The following is an 18872-nucleotide window of genomic DNA, read 5'->3' as shown; positions in this document are numbered from 1 at the left end:
GAAAATGGACAGTTTTTTTTCAACATCCAATGTTCCTGAAAAATTTTAATATCATTATTTAAAGTTTATCTACAAGAAAAGTCAGAAAGAAAGTAATGGAATATAATTATTTTAACCATAGAAAGAAGAACCTAGCTACACTAAAAAAGAAGAGTTGAGTATAATAGGTTAAGTAAATAAATCTTATTAACAATTGGCCCAAAATTGGTTTGTAAATTGAAACAATTTATACAATGTTCCGGAAATGAAATTTTAGAAAGTTATTCTCCGTTTAAATACTTTGTAACATAACACAGACCCACGCTGTTAATTCAAGCGGGCAGTTTAAATGGATAGCACATGATTTATTATTTCATTACAAGCTTTAAATAACTGGATTCTGTTCAAAATAACACTTTCATTCCAACGTTTCTGCTCCCAATAATAGCTTCCTACTAACATTTTCGAAATGCAGTTTAGGATATAAAGCTAAATCATTTCAGCAATTTCCGAAGCAATTAAATTTTTAATTGCTTAAAATGAATATTTTAATTTTATTAAAATTATTGTATAGAACATTTACTGTTATTTTGTCTTTAATAGCTAAAAGTAAGGATTTTTGAATGATTATTTTTTCCAATAAACAATTTTTAGAATGACCAAAAGTTATTTAGCCGAATTTAACAATGTTAAATTATAGTAAACATTAAAGCTGTTCTTAAATATTTAAATGTTGAATAATGTTTACGATAAGAAAATATTTTGGCATTTCTTTCGATTGTGAAATGTATTCTGAATAATTTAAAAATATTTTTCAAACTTATTTTAAATGACCATATAATTTTCTTTCATTTCAGATTGATACAGGACTTTTATATTGAAGACAATCCATTCAGTTTCTGTAAGTACTCTTCTCATTTCATTTTAAATTTAAATGAGCATTCAAAACGAATAAACGAATATTTCAGTTTCTAATACATTTCTTTATAATTTTGTATCAGTTTTATAACATTCTTATGCTGTAAACTATACTAATATATTTTTAGTTAAAAATTTATTAACTAGAATAAAATATTGTAAAACTTCAAACTTTCTCATGAACTATATAAGATATAATTTTATTTTTAAAATACGTTAAATATTTTAATGTTTTTAATACGGTAAAAATTTAATATGCCATTAATTTATTTTTACCGTTAAATATTTTAGTGTTAAATGTTACTGGCATTACAGTGCTTTGTTTCAAATCTAGAATTATTTAAATTTTCTTTCAAAATTTGGAGAATTCAGTTCATTAATAATTTAAAATAAAATATTTATAAATGAATGTTTATTCAAGATTCTGTCAATATAGTCTTATATATCACAGTAGAAAAGTTTTACATTTGTAATTAAAAATAAGAAATGTATATATTTTTAAAAACCCAAATGAAGTTATAAAAATTCAGTTTAAAGCTCTGGTAAAATAATGTGTACTAAAATTCTGTACAGAGATGCACAATACGAATATAAATTTCTTGTACTTAGAAAACGAATAAAAATCATGTAAAAAATTCCTTTTCTAGATAATTGCTATTTATCCATTGCTAATAAAATATTATACATTTTTAAAATTTCAGTATTTTTTTTTTTACTATTTTCATTATTTACTTTATTTTTAAATAAATAATTAAAAAAAAACTAAAACTCTTCATGGATATCTTTTATAAAAATATTCCCTTTAAATAGTATAGAAATATTTTGCTAATTAATAATTTAATATGGAGTTTCCATTTTCGAAATAATAATCGTATAGGAACAGAAATTAATTTTCCTTTTAAATTCTAGATTTATTTATTACTAGCCGCCTTTGGCGACCAGCCGGTTCGCCAATCTTAATGTTCGTTTAAATTTTAATAATTAAATAGCTTGAACCGGAGTTTACCCCCTTCTTCGCCAAGTTGCGATAACGCGCCAAAGCTGGCAATCTTTATTATGCACTATGATTGAACATCTGCTCCGTTGCTTTTGAACATTTCGCAAGGCCGTTGTTGGCGATTTTTAAAAATTTTGCCAAGCAGGGGGTTAAACTCCGGTCGTACCATTAAATATTTTACGCAATTCCAACTTTAATATATTCTTCAGCAAAATATTTTAAAACTTCAAATTTTGATAGTCATATAATTCACTCATAATATCATAAAGGCCTTCAGTCATAGCGTGGTATGTATCTCTCTAATTTCCTGTTACCCCTCGTAGAATTTATGCTTTAAATTAAAGTGTAAATGATTAATTTGCAATTAATATAATAATATTTTTTACTGAAACAAAGCATTTTTTTTAATAATATGATTACTGATAATAGAGTCACTAAGCGTTTAAACTTTATGGTCACTAATGAATATCTTTCTTAATTTATGTAATATCTCAAGAATTTGTCAACAAAAATTTCTCAGATTCATTATGAACAGATCGATTCATTAACAATGTTTCATTTTAAATGCATGAAACACTAAGAAAATAAAATGAATCGTTTAAAATAATCGGTCGAAAACAGGTTTAAAAAAAACTACTTAAAAAACGATGTACTTAAAACTATAAGCATATACAAAAAAATATATAACTAACATAAATACAATTTAATTACAAAAGCATGCAATTAACCTAAAAATAATTTAAATCATTCAAAACAGGTTAAAAAACTACTTAAAAACGATGTACTTAAAACTATAAGCATATACAAAAAATATATAACTAACATAAATACAATTTACTTACAAAAGCATGCAACTAACCTAAAAATAATTTAAATCATCCGTTGGTTGTCATGCCAACAATCAGAAAACAATGCGCATGCGTGAATTTTCTTCGCCAGTTACGTTAACGCAAATGCGTGAATTTTTCTACGCCAGTTGGGGTAACGTTATGCAGATTATACATTTTTAATTTCCTTTATTTTGTGTTATTTTAATTCAAAAGTACTTCAGAATGAATCTGAAACATGGATTAATTAACAATGTTTAATTTTAAATGCATAAAACATTAAGAAAATAAACAGAATCGTTTAAAATAATCCGCCGAAAAATGTTAACCCTAGCCTCATTACTGTTGGGAGAAAACACACACACACACACACACACACACACACACACACACACACACACACACACACACACACACACACACACAGACACACACACACACACACACACACACACACAGACACACACACACACACACACACACACACACACACACACATTGATCTTTATTATAAGTACTATCCGCCTTTGGCGACCAGCCGGTTCGCCAATCTTAATGTGCGTTAAAATTTTAATAATTAAATATTTTATGCAATTCCAACTTTAATAGATTCTTCAGCAAAATATTTTAAAACTTCAAATTTTGATAGTCATATAATTCACTCATAATATTATAAAGGCCTTCAGTCATAACGTGATATGTATCTCTCTAATTTTCTGTTACCCCTCGTAGAATTTATGCTTTAAATTAAAGTGTAAAGGACTAATTTGCAATTAATATAATAATATTTTTTTACTGAAACAAAGCATTTTTTTTTTAATAAAATGATTACTGATAATAGTCACTGAGCGTTTAAACTTTATGGGCACTAAAGAATATCTTTCTTAATTTATGTAATATCTCAAGAATTTGTCAACAAAATTTTCTCAGATTCTTCATGAACGGATCGATTCATTAACAATGTTTCATTTTAAATGCATCAAACACTAAGAAAATAAAATGAATCGTTTAAAATAATCGGTCGAAAACAGGTTAAAAAAAACTACTTAAAAACCATGTACTTAAAACTATAAGCATATACAAAAAAATATATAACTAACATAAATACAATTTACTAACAAAAGCATCAACTAACCTAAAAGTAATTTAAATCGTCCGTTGATAATGGTTGCCATGCCAACAATAGGAACACAGTGCGCATGCGTGAATTTTCTTCGCCTTTTAAGGTAACGCAAATGCGTGAATTTTTCTACGCCATTTGGGGTAACGCTATGCAGATTATACATTTTTAATTTCCTTTATTCTGTGTTATTTTAATTCAAAAGTACTTCAGAATGAATCTGGAACATAGATTGATTAACAATGTTTAATTTTAAATGCATCAAACATTAAGAAAATAAACAGAATCGTTTCAAATAATCCGCCGTAAAATGTTAACCCTAGCCTTATTACTGTTGGGAGAAAAAAAAATATAAAGCCTTACTCATTTTTCGTTGGGGAAAATGGAAGATTTTTTTGGCGGAAAAGTTGGCGGTAGGGAAAATGGAAGACTTTTTTGGCGGGAAAGTTAGTTTTTAATTAATAATTAAAATTCTAATTAAAATTTCAAAAAAAGGGACCCCATGTGCACATTCCGGACCTCTAAGGTATACATGTACCAAATTTGGTAGCTTTATGTCAAATGACCTGGCCTGTAGAGCGCCAACACACACACACACACATTGAGCTTTATTATAAGTATAGATAGATGTGAAGAGAAACAATTTTACAAAAAAAATAAAAAAAATACGCAAACGATTTTGAAATTTTGTTGTATGAAATCATTAAAATAATAGGTAAAAATATTACACAACGAAATTACTTTCTGTTATCATTTTTATTTAATTAAAATAAAGAAATCCTTTTATTTTATTTTTTAAATTTATGGAAAACGAAACTTATCATATTATATAGTTTATTTCCAGAGCAAAAATTATTTTGAAAATAATAATTAAAGCAACGAAATAATTTATTTCTAGTAAATCTGTTCACAAATTCTTTATTATATTCATAATATCAATGAAAAATTTCATATTTTAGTTTTTCTTCCTTTTTCAGAAATAAAAATATTTAGTGTATAGATTCAGTTTAAATATGCAGCCTTCAAAATTAAAATTATAAAGAAAGTTTCAGATTATTGTATTGAATCATTACTCCACAGCGATAAATAAATAAGGATTTTTGTATTGTTTGTCTTTATATACAATTTATTTTAAATATTTGTCTTATGACTGACAAAACATTCAGTTACAAATAAGTTGCCAAGTATTAAGTTTTGCATTGAGATTTCAGCAAATGAATTATTTGCAATATTTAGAAAATGAATGATCATTTGTGTTAAAAAAACAGTACGGAACTTTTTATTTTTTACGAAAAGTCAAAGAATGTTTATTCTCTACTATTTTACAATAGTTTTAAGAATATTTATTTTATTTTATTTTATTCACATTTGAAAAAATATTTAATGATAATGATTGAAACTTATTGTTTATTTTCTATCGACTTCCCTAACATCATGTTTCTAAAACAATTTACATACCTGAATTTTTGAACTACTTCTCAGCATGACTTTAATTTTGATTTTGATTAAAAACATTTAATTTTATTTTAAAAATAAGTGATGGTATGAGAATTTTTAATTTTATATAGATATTTGAATCAAAAAAAGTATTTACATCTCTATATTTTGAAGCCTATTCTGTTGTGGTAGAATAGTAAAAAATATAAGAATATCAGATAGGCCAAGGAAAAACTATCCTAGATAGTCTTGTTTCGTTTAATATTTTGAAGAAATCACCTAATCACCATATACATTATTTTAACTCATCTCCTCACCACAATCTATTACGAAATAACTTGGAATAATATGAGTCGTAAAGTCTTTAACATTCAGATATTTTTTAAACATGTATGCATAACTAATAGTCATCAAAAGATCAACTTAGTATCCTTGAGTGTGTCATTCTTAGTCTTTTCCTCTTTTGCTATGAAATACATTTGCTGCATAGCCAAAAATTCTTTCTTAGTTATTGTTCCTTTCTAATGCTGCGTTGATTTGAATACACCGATAATGTACGGGAAATTGTTCTATGTGAAATATTCCCTAAAAAGAAGCGTGCAGAATGTTACCATCATTGGAATCTGTACAAAATTAGTGAAAAAAAAATCTTAGTTAAAATCTCCATGATGGTTCAAAATGAAACTAAAAAATAAACAAATACCTTGTTGTTGGGTATGTGCAGAAGATATTTAACATACTATGACACAACATATAATTATTAAAAAAACTTTTATAAATGAACTTAAATAGAAAAGGAATTAAATGGATTTTAAAATATTTATTTCGTATTTGGAATGATTCAGAAGCTTATATTGACGTCATACTAGTAAAAAAAATGAAATAAATGATTGAAAAGGGTTAGAAAATAACTGCCTTGACTGAGTTACTTAGTTTTTTTTTTTATTTCTATTTATAGAAACCACCTAAATGGTACTTCATGAAATCTAAAAATAAATTTAAAAAAATGGAAGTGAAGAAAGAAGTAATATGTAGAATTTTAAACTGTTTTAATCTAAGTAATTTATTTTTCTATCCATCCATGTTCCATAAATGAATTCAGATGAAAAAAAACTAATACATCACCATTTTTAAACACCAACTAGATTTAAAAATAAAATCCACCAAATTTCAGCGGAAAAGCATTTACGCCGAGAAAAATATTTAATAAAACGCAGTCTTTTAATCTGAATACTCAGAATTCAATAGAAGGACAAGCTCATGAGAATATTAAATATTTTTTTTTTCTCCTTTAGACTCTACTTTTGAAATTCCACTTGATTAGCAACGCAGATAATTTCTATCCTATGGAGAGATTTGGAACTTAATAATGATTTGGCGAGTTTAAAAATACTCTCGTTTAAGAAAATTTAAAGAGTTTAATTTTATCTTGAAAAGAAGTAAATTTAAAATATTGCCTCTCTAAAACCTGGTTTTGAACCAGTAGAGCGGGGTTAATGATCTGTGGCCTGAAGTGATATACCTAATTACACAGGTAAGAAACTTAGCAAGGTATTAATGTTTGGCGAAATTATCCAAAGGGACATTCGAAAGATGAACGTGGTGAAAATATCTAAAATTTTTCTTAATATCTGGTGAAATTTTTATTTAATAAATGTATCATTAATTTTGAATGCTGAAATTATAAAAAAGCCTCAAAATTAGAAACGTAGGAAATTAATTTGCTGTCTCAACTCCATACTCCCACTGGGTGTGTTGTTTTCGTTAAAGTGTAGGCGAGATAAATTTATTTTTCTTACCATTGAGATGAATAAAGAATTACATTTCAATATGATTAGCTTTTATTTTTTCAGTAAGAGGATGATAAATTATTATCAAAATATATATAGGTAAATTTCATCATATCCAAAGTATTTAGTTTAATTTTCTAGTGAAAAAATATTTCAATTTAAGTACTTTTATGTTTTCATACTTAACACAAATTAATTTCTTTAAAAAGATATGTAAACTAGAATTTAATTTTTTCCAATGATTGTAGAATTGCAACAGAATTCTTAATGATTTTTATTTCAAAGTATATTTCAATGCTCAATTTTAATACAATTATACAACTTTGATATATTTTTAAAATTGTTTTTATGTATGTTAATTTTTTAATATTGGCTGCTTACCTAAAATGTTTTTGCATGATAAGTGAGTGTAATGAAAAAGAAATTCTGATTAATGAGTACTTAGTGAGTATATGCATAATGTATAAACTATAATAGTTTACTTTTTGACCACATTTTTGACATTATTTAGCATTTTTCTAAAATTAACATTTAAGTTTTTTTTTTATTTGAAGGTCTTAAAATAACAATACTGTTACAGAAATTGTTCTATGGTATGCTGTGAGAGAAATACTACATCTTGGATATAATGGAAAAGACAATTTATATTTTAAAAAATACGAAACACATAACAAAAGCACAATCAAATTCAAAACAATAGAGGACAGTAAATCACTAATTCGGAGTGGTAATAGCACTTACAGTGTACAGCTAGAGACTGAGTTTACGATCATGACTGAAAACTGAAAATTTGTTTGATTTAGTAGCTTTATATTGCCTCTTGAATTTATATAGGTTTTAGAATACAGCATCGAGGTTTCTAGAAGGATCTTTGTATCTCAGCTTCTAATAAAGATATCGATATATATATATTTAATATTCTACTTTTGTCACTAAAAAAAATTTCGTTGACTTGGTATCTATTCAGCATCCATTAAGAATGTTTGCAACTCTTTCTTTCTTACAATAGGCCCAATTAGACAGAGACAATTTTACAGATTCGTAATAATACTTTGCATAACATTTTATTAATTGATTTAATAGAAATGCTGTTAAAACAACATTTTATTAATTTTTTAATAGAAATGCTGTTAAAACAACATTTTATTGTTTTAATAGAAATACTGTTAAAACAACATTTTATTAATCGTTTCAATAAAAAACAAATTTTCGATAGTACGAAATATTATGAAAAAAATTCATAGTTCTTTTATTGATACTTAAATGTTTAATCACTCTGAAAATAGCTTGCAATCTCTAAAGTTAAAGAAGGTGACATTAGATACCTTGATTCGTTAATAATTTCTTTGTTTCCCTTTTAAGTATAATTCAAGTACGTGAACACACTTTTGTAATATAAATTAAATTATTTTTTTTTTAAAAATCCTGAATTTTTATAATATAAAGCACTTTTCCAACTTTATTTCTTTATTTAAAGAAGATTCAAAATGTCTTGATAATAATGTAACTTAACATGATATAAAATCTCACTGAAAAGAATTTAATTTCTTTAATAGAAATTTAAATACATTTTTATGCAAATCATTTTCAAAAAAATCCGAACATATTTTCAAATATTAACATTTTTGCTTTAAATTATGTTTGTAAATTCATTGAAATATAGTTAGTTATATTATTGAATTTATTCATTACTATATACATCATTATTGAATTTAATGTAAGATTTCTACTATTATGTATAGCGAAAACTATTTTTAACTTTGTCATTTTCTATTGTCTAAAAATAAATAGAATTGCTAATTGCTTATTGCATGCATAGGCATATCATATACATATTAATAAGCATGCCCAAAAATGTGTTATACTTTAAATCTGTGAAAACAGTGCATTTGTAATGTATTATTATTATTAGCAGTATTTTAAATACATGAAGGTGAAGAAAGAAACATATGAAATAAATCTGAAGCTATCATTTTTAATCTATTTCATTCATTATCAAAAATAAAAATCTAAACAATTTCTAAAAATTAAAGGAATATCATTATGGTAACTACTTTGAAATTTTAACTAATTGAGTAATGGCGGAAGAGCAGCAAAACGAGCTTATAAAAACATCAATATTTTGGAACATTTTTGAAATAGTCACTTTTTTACTATTTTAAAATTATAGAGAAATATTTAAATTTAAGAATAAAGTAGTAATATATATTATGCCAAATGAAAAAATGATTAAAATATTAAACCTTCTCAAAATAAGGAAAAAAAATAGTTCCGTATTTTTTTTTTTTTTTTTCTTTCTTTTATTTAGATATTTGCGATTTCTAGAATTTGGACATTAGAATTTAGACAGAATTGGGATAAAAAAAGACGGGATGATGTTTCAAAACTTTCTACATACATTGCTTACTGGGAATAAAAATATTTTTTTTTTATATAAAATTTAGAAAATGATAAGTGTGTCAGTTTAATAAGGTTACTTTAATGGGATACAAACTTTATCTAATGAGAAACTGAATAAAAAAAAACAAGATAAATTATCCAGCCCGAAAAAAAGAAACGTTTATCTAAATGTGCCACATTGGAAATACTTGATAAATAACAAAAATGCAATTTTTTAGGCAATTACAAAAACAAGCTCTCTTGTTTTTGGCGAAAAAATTCCCATTTCTCTCATTTTTCATCTAGTCATTATCTGACAACAACAAATTTAGAAAAATAAAATAAAAAAAAAAAATAAAAAAAAAAACAAGACGAGCTCTTCTGAACAAGCATTTAATATAACCTTAAAAAGTTCTTCAACTACTGATAAGAGAGCATCTTGTTTTTTTTCTGTCACTCTCTCCTGAACCCAGTTGATAAGACCATAGTCTCCAGGCAATGATATGAACCAAATGAAAACCTTGATTAACCAGGAATAACACGGAGGCAAACAAAAATTCCGCCTTTTTTCCCTTTGGAATATCTTTTCATAGAGCACAAAGAAGTGCCAAATCGGCAGATATCAGCTTGAGCCGGAACCGCGCCTAATCTCGCCAAGTGAACCGGAACAGAACCTGAAAAAAAAGATCTTGATGACCGGAGTGCGTAGAAACAACCATTAGTAACACATCCCCTCTTTAAGTTCCGAGGAAGAAAACGAAAGATAGGGGTTACCGGGTCAAGGGAAAAAAGTAAAACAAGGGGAATAAAGAAAACAGGGGAAACTGTATGGGAGCTGCTGCCAACAAAATCAAGATGCCAATATTGCTTTTTTAAAGTTTTGGCGACTGAACGTAGAGAAAAACAGAAGGTTATGGATGAAAGGGAAATTCGATTTACCTATCATTAGAAAACGAACTTTGGTATAATCTCGACTTTTCTGAAGAAAAGTCGTAAAAAAGTGGCACTTTTTTGAAATATCGTGTATTATTATAAAGATGAAACGAAATGCAGAAAGCCAAATATATAAACCTATCTTTAAATCAGTCATATTGTATTATAGCAAAGAAAATTTATATTTGATACTGTTTGCCAGTATCTAAATTAGTTGTACAACGTTTTAAAGACGATAACAAAGTTTATTAATAATTGATGAATTTTAAAAATCTGTGTACGAAGCATATGTTAACCCCTTCCATTAAAATGACGAGTATAGCTCGTCATTGGTTTTTCATGCCATATAGCACAGTGACGAGCTTTATTCTTCATGCGACTAAAGTTACCGTCGAATATGATAATAAATTCCGTTAAAAATTTTAGTGTACGGCAGAACTTTTATTACTTATCCTGATGTCATAGATCACTATCGTATTGTTTACCATTAGATTGTCTTGGTACAAGTTATGGCCAAGTTGTAGTTAGTCGGTGAATTTCATTCTTATAAGCAATTAGCTTGAACAACTGTTTTACTAAAGTAAAAACACAGAACGAAATAAACACAATAATGAATAAGAATAGTGCACATTGTGAAATAAACATACATTTACCTAATACTGATAATAAAACTAATCATAGTGAAATATTATCAAGTAGTCGAAAACATGTTGATCGACTAATAAGTGACTTTAGTGAATGCTCTGGAATCATAGACACATCATCAGAAGAATGGATTTGGAAGCAAATATATAATTTGTCTGAAATAAATAATAATAATAATAAAAATACGGGAGTGCCTAGCGTAAACGCAAAAACTAGGCAATAATCCAAAGTCATTAGAGGTTTTTGAAAAAATGTTGAATCTGAACTTTCGAATTAACATTCTATCCATATAAATAATATAATTTTAATGAACAATGTGGAATAATTATGAAATGAACTAAATATTTTAAAATTAAAATTAAATAATTATTTCACGGACAATTTTTCATTATCAAACCTTACTGGAAGGGGTTAATGAGATTTCAACCTAACTTAGGATGGTGTTTTATTTATTTGAGTATTTGCTATTATTTTTGTTTTGAAAGAATTAGGTCTTGGTTGTTCTTCACGTTTGATGTACTATTAAAAGTTATCGTCTTTAAAAATAAGATTATTTTTAATTATCTTAAAAATAAAATATAATCTGAGGCGTAATATGTAAGACAAGTCAAATACTCGCGGGACATACAAGAAGATAAAATATTTCACGTTTATGACAGTTTCTTAAGTTGTTTAAGATAAGGAATGAAAAATTAATATGAGGCACCGTGAATCTTTTGACCTTGCCAAGCCACTGGAGGCGAAAAAAATCAAATTATCCTCCAGGCGTCAATTACCCTCTCTCCGCCACTTAATAGAAAGTTTTTCTTAGTTTTAGAAGATAGTTCAACAGAGTGATTTTTTTTCTTTTCATTCGTAAATCATGATTTATATTTAACATTTAAGTATGGTCTCAAATATTTTTTCGACGAAGCCAATTGCGATCCATATGCATCTTTCCAGTATTTAAATCTAATTAAATCAATCAATCACAACGTGGCCAGAGAAATTATAAGGAGTAATTGTAAGAAAATTTTCCTATTCTCCAATGCAAGAATAATCGAGGGAAGGTTGTTAAGCATTGCCTAGATATTGTATTTAACATTTAAGAATGGCCCCCAATATTTTTTCATCCTAGTCAGTTGCTATCGATAGTCATTATTTTAAAATTTCAATCAATTTCAATCAATCTATCATAACTTCGTTAGACACATTCTAGGGAAGAAATGAAAGAAAATTTCTCCATTCACGAATGCAAGGATAATCAAGGGAATGTAGTTAAGCATTGTCTAAAGATTTTCCTGTTAATAATAAATACAAAATTGAATAAATTTGTGCTCTTAAAAGTTCCATTCGTATCTCGCAAAACACAATAGAAAATCCTTTATCACTGCGATTTCTTTATTAGAAGATTCAATGTTTAATTGGATCATTTTATTCCTTTTTTCATATTTTCTACCTAAAGTGAGAACATAGGTAGAAATTATTCGTACAAAAATCTTTTTTTTATAAATAAATACTTTTTGAGCTTAATCAATAAAATATGTAATAAGAAATTAATTTAAAAATCAGGTGTGAAAACATATTTCCAAAACTGGGACACGAATTTCATAATTCCTTAAAAATATCTTTTCATTTTTGTAGTACATCTTGCACTCCATTTTCTGAAACACTCTTTTGATGTCACAACTATTTGTTAAAGTACATTATTTTTTTAAATCAAAATATTATTTGCTTACATTTATTAAGCAAGTTCTAAAACTTTGCTTGTAAACTTAGTTTGTAGCTTTACTTCTTAGCTTGTAATTCTTCTTAATACTTTAGCTCTTAAATTTTAAATATAATTATTTTCTACTAATTAACAATAAATTCTATTAATTTAATAAAATTACAAAACAAATAAGAAATAAAGGGCTACCTTTTTCCATACTGAAATATTTCTAATTACAAATTTCATATTTACGACTATTAAAATCTTAATTCTTGAAAATAGAATATTTGCAAAGTTCTCTTTAAATTCTCAATATTCTCTTTATAATTAACACAGCATTAAAATTTGTCACTATTAAATTCAGACCCGCAGAAGTAAATCAGAAAAAATATTTAAAATTTTATTAGAGTATTATGAAGGTGGCTTAAAACTTTATTATTCATTATTTACTATTATTATTTAAGTACATTATTATATTGAATAACTTTTTTCGAGAACACCCAAAAAGAAATCGAAAGTAAAGAGAAGTGATTTTTTAAATCTTTTCTTAAGTGATGTTTAACTTTATAAATTTGATTTGCTTCAATTTATTGAATTAACTGAAGTTTTCAAAAACGCTTTTTATAATTCTGGTAAAACAAATGTAATTAAAATATAACTGAATTGTGAAATGATGAAAAACGACTAATATATTTTACTTTCAAAAAGTAAATGCGTAATACTAAGAGGTGGTCACATTGCATTGCAGATATTATATATAAAATAATATAAAGTTCTGCGAATATCTTGTAGATAACATTATATGTAATATATTATATAATTACATCTAATATTATGTACAAGATATTCTCACAGCTTTATGGAAGTAAAAATTATATTTAAAAAAATATGTGAATAATTAAAAAAATCATTAAAAATTTAATTTATGCAAAACACACTTGTTTGGTTACATTTCTTTGTAATAATTATAAAAAAAATCTTTGTCAAAATCTCAAAGCATTTTTGAAATGGTTGAATTCGAAGTTTTTCATAGTCTATTTTCTAACATGAAATAAATCTTCAAACTCTGTAAATGTCTCTTTCCAGTAGAGTAAGTTACGTAGCAGAAAAAACGGTGGAATCCCAAATGACACAAAGTATTTGAAGAGTGCAAACGTCTGACTTAGAATGATTAAATATTGAATGAAATAATAATATTATTAAAAAAATGGAATCGAAAATGGTATTCTTGAATATTACATTCAATTTACAAAAACAAAGAATATTGATAAAGATGGCAGAAACAAAGAATTTTGAGTAGTATAAAACTCAGGCTAATATAAATTTATTAAAGGAAACACAATCATGTTAAGTGTGAATATCTGAAAGAAAGAAATTGAACGACAGTAAATATCCGAAAGCAAAATAATTAACATTCACTAAAATTTATATTATATTATGAATATAGTTAAAATTTTAACTTATTTAAAGTACTCTTTCTATGTTAACATGTATTTTTTTTCCAATCATTTACAACAATTTTCATTAATCTCTTAAGATAATGTAATTAAGATTTTAGTATAATAATAAATATAATCTGTTTCCTCATCATTTTTTTATTCCTTTGAAAATCGTAAAAATGGTATATTACTTACTGTATTTTGATCAGTATCTCCTTATATTATAATTTTTATGTTTAAGTCAGACTTTTGATTAAGATTTCAATGCATTTTAGTACACAGAAAACGTATGTTTTATAAATATTTGATTTTACAAATAAATATTTCATTTTGTAATTAATATATTAATCTTACCTCGAATATGCAGTAACCAGAAAGAGATTTTTAAAAATGTAAATTGCATTTAGAAAATAAATTAACTATTTGATAAGAAGGGTGCGACATTCCTTTAGATACGGCACCTAGATTATATGCAAAGAATAAAATTTTTTGTTACAACATTCACAACTTCAATAACAAAACTCCAATAAAGAGATAAAAAAAAAAAACTTCCACTTGCTTGAAAAATTTAAGAACATTTTCTCATTTCTTTATTTCCGTTAGTTATAAAATCACAACCCTCGTTTACGAAATAACATCTTTTAAATATAAGAAAAACACCCCTGCAAAGCACATGCAAAATATTTTTTCATTATTCTGTATTTAAAAAAAAATATATGATCAAAGAAGGTAGCACCTCCCCTAAAACTAGAGCGGCTATACATCAGGTGGTTTACACATTATTTCTTCTAGCGCCGCACCTTATTAACATGTCCCTCGTAAATAACATGAAACATTATAATAATAACAACATACAACAACAGCAAAAAATTATGCGAGGGCACAATTTTTCCTTCCCTCTTTCTCTTATGAGAGGGACGGGACGCTGGGCCCGGGACGCCAGAATCGGCGCAATTATCGCATTTTTCATTCTCACTCCAGTGAACGCGCTGAAAACGGGAGTCGGGCATTTAGCAAAAAAGGACTTCTCTATAAAATAGACGAGTGTGGAAATAAAGAAAAAAAAAGGAAAGAGAAGTGTGAGAAGGAAAGAGGGGGGAGGTGCGAAAGAGGGAGGACGAGAAAATGAGGTTTTGATAAACCTTACTTCATCCATCAGAGCTCGAGCTGAGAAAAATCGGACACTCTTTGCCAGGACTTTCGCTCAATTTCGGATATTTTTTTCTCCTTTTTCTCCTTCTTTTCTGCCTCTTTCAAGGGATAGGGTTACCTTATTTCTCGATATTTCTCATCTGGTTTTCATGGAGAGAACAGAAGTATTTGTTGGCTGATTCAAATGTTATTTTTTATAATCCTTATATGGTAGTTTTAACTTGTTAAAATGAATTTTATTAAGGTTGGTTTTGATATTTTTCATTCAATTTAAGCACATTGTTTGTGTATTTCTTTAATCAAACTTTCCTATAAAAGTTATTTCAGTTAGAATTTATTTTTTTTATCTTTTCAATGGGGTGTAACAATATTTACGCGAATGTATTTTTTTTTAAACTTAAAACACACTTTACTTCTGAAAAAAGTGTCTTATAAATATTTTTTTTTAGTAAAAAATTAGAAAGCTGTGATAAAAGATCTGACGAACCGAATATATCGTAAGTTTTCATAAAAGAACATTACCAGTTATGGAGGAAAACAATATTTTAGCAAATATCTAAAGTTTATAGCACATCGATTTTTTTTTAACATGCGGCTTTGGATTTTAATTATTAAATTATCTAAAATTAACTTGCGACACAGAAAAATGGCACTATCTGCATTAAAATTCAAAATATGTCGATTTATCCGATATAACTAATTTGGATTGAGCTTATCGTAGTTCAATAAATAATTTCTAAATTATCAGAAAAAACGTATAGTGGCAGTTGGAAAAATGCTTTAAATAGCATAAAAAAATTATATTTTACGTCAATGAAGGCATTTCTGACAAAGTTACGAATTTTAACTTTTTATAGAGTCCTCCATTACTATTACTCATTCTTTGTAAAAATTGTCGATATATTCTAAAACATATGATTAAAAAATCAGCTATCGTTTTGTGATTAAAATTAATCAAGTCATAGCTGTTTAATCTAAATAAAGTTCATATCTAAATGTCTTTAAGACAATTTGAAAATGTTACATAATTACGCATAATTTAAGTTTGCAATTCTATTCCCTATATATTTTGACTCAAACACTAAGCAGCATAATTCGCCCTGTCATTTAAAGCATTTTTCTCATTGGAATTTTTTTAAGGTTTAGAAATTAGCTAAGGAACCACGATACGAGTGGGCATACTGTGTATTCAATCAATGATTTTTACCAAAAAAATGCATAACATTTTGATGAAAAGGCAAATCATAGAACTTCAATGGAACATTTTCGTAAAATACATATAAAAGGCTAATAAAAATAATTTCAAATGGTAAAAAAAAAAAAAAATATTCATAATAATTCGAAACATAGAAATAATTTATTGGAAGAGCTTCAGAATTTTATGAAACTAAATAAATGAATTGATCCCTCCACTGAAAAGATAAATTCTTCCAGAGACTATAGTAATCAGTTTTAAAAATTAAAAAAAAAATAATGTATTTTGGTTTGGTTTAGATATATTAACGTCCCGTTATAAAGAAACACCAGGCCTATTTTGGGACGGACCTCGTAATTTTGAACCGCGGTCAGATGACACCTGAGCTGGCACCCCTCTCCACACCACACCACACCAGCGGGGGGACGTTCGACCCTGTCGAATTTAACGTGCAACAGACCCCCTTACACGACGGTTCTTCGGTGGAATCGGGTCTCGAACCTAAATCCCTGAGGCTGACGAGCCGAGATCTTACCGCCAGGCCACCGCGATCCGCAATAAATCTAATTAATCAATTAAAAATTGATTAAAATATGTCTAGAGAACTTGATTTGAAATTATCTTTTGCTCGGAAAGAGCACCTCATGCATAAAGTATATGCATTAAAAGGACACTATCTTTGGTAAGGAAATTGTTCCTAGTACCCTTCTAATACTTGTGGCGGCATAGTCATTCTGATTCAGAAAATGTCTTATCAGATTAGTGAATCTTTAATTATTCTTTCCCATTTATTTATTTTCCTTCGAAAAAAATGTCGTTCTTCTAAAAAACATTTTCAAATTAAGCTAAAATCTTAGCAGTGGATTATATCATAATTTATCTTCTTTGAACTTGATATTAATTGAAATTAAAATTTTAATGCATAACTTCTTTATATAATACACATATATTATCTTAATGATATAAATCCATAAATCGTTTTGAAGATTAAACCTATCCTATTATTTCTGCAAATCTTCAAGAATAATTCGCTTGTTTACTCTTTTATTTCAAAGATATTAGAATCTTTGTGAATCTTAAAAATGCTCTTTTATTGGAATATTTAACAAGAAACTGCTGAATTTCTGAAAGTATTTCCCTGTGAAGGCAGGTTTATTGATATATTAATAAAAATAATCGTTCCGTTTAAAATAATTTTTAAAAAAAATCAGAGTTTTAAAGGAGTTTAGTGTTTCTGTATCAATATTAAATTCCCAAAGTATTATTCTAGACATGTATACGCGGAATACAATTTTGCTGTGATAGTTTACTTTACCATCCTTTGGTGTCTAATGAAAGATTAAAGAAGTATGGATATTTTCCGGTTTTCATCAAATCTTAAAGAGTCGTCTCATAGTTTTAAAACGGATATTTAATATGATAAAATGCATGTACAAAATTGTTCAAATAAGAAAGTATTAATGAATTTTAAAAGTTTTGGAGTAAATATGTACTACAATAATATAAAATTTACACACAGTTTTCTATGTAATCATGCCAAATATCTAAACCATTAGAGAAACACATGGTTCCAGTTAAAATATTTGTGAACATTTACCTTTTTATTCAATAAATAATTTCAAAATCTTAATATTTATCAAATCAGCCATTATTAGTTATATTTAATAAAGCATTTTTAATACATTGCATTTAAACAATCTATTCTTTTAAGATCAAAATTGAAGGAATAACGAAGCTATGAGAATATATATAATAGATGATTCTAGACCATTTCATTGGCAACTTGAGGTAATTTCGTCAATGAACCGGCAATGATTAATTATTTTAATGGATGTTAATCGGTTTAAAATAATGAAATTCCATGTTTAGTAGCTTAGTCAGTTTCGATTGGAATTGAATAATGCTTTTTTTTAAATTTGAAATAAAAATTTATGAGAAATATTTTACAAAATATAAATAATTAGATTAGGCTATTGAATAAAAAAATAAAAATGTTATTTTTTTTCCAAACAGTGCATTTATTGAGCTTCGCAATATAAAATATAATCATTTACGATGGTTAGATCATTTTTTTCTGTAGTAAATATATGGCTGTCTTAAAAGTTTTACAAATTAGCTATAGTATTGCGTTTAGAGAAGACATCTTGTGCAATATTATAGACTAATATCACACAGGATTATATATATATATCCCTCTTCGTAGGAGAACAGGATCACAGTTATTGCAAACTAGTATCAAGTTACAAATCTATATAAATATTTATTGACGCAAAAAAAACGCATTATAGAATATTGAACAAATAATTTCATAATCAAGCTTAGGAAATTTCGCACTAAAAGATAAATAATCAACTCGTAGGAAAGAGCGAAC

General features: G+C 26.7%; 1 protein-coding gene across 1 annotated transcript in view; it reads left to right on the top strand.

The window, feature by feature from the left end:
- Positions 1–18872, top strand: part of LOC129963438 (teneurin-m-like) — a 618667-nt gene that overhangs the window by 155614 nt on the left and 444181 nt on the right. The window contains exon 2 of the mRNA XM_056077801.1: positions 837–880. The gene's annotated coding sequence lies outside the window, so the exon portion shown is untranslated. The remainder of the gene's footprint in view (positions 1–836; positions 881–18872) is intronic.

The sequence above is a fragment of the Argiope bruennichi genome, chromosome 3 (genome assembly GCF_947563725.1).
Source record: "Argiope bruennichi chromosome 3, qqArgBrue1.1, whole genome shotgun sequence".
In the NCBI taxonomy this organism is placed as follows: Eukaryota; Metazoa; Arthropoda; class Arachnida; order Araneae; family Araneidae; genus Argiope; species Argiope bruennichi.
This window is presented reverse-complemented; position numbering and strand designations above follow the sequence as displayed.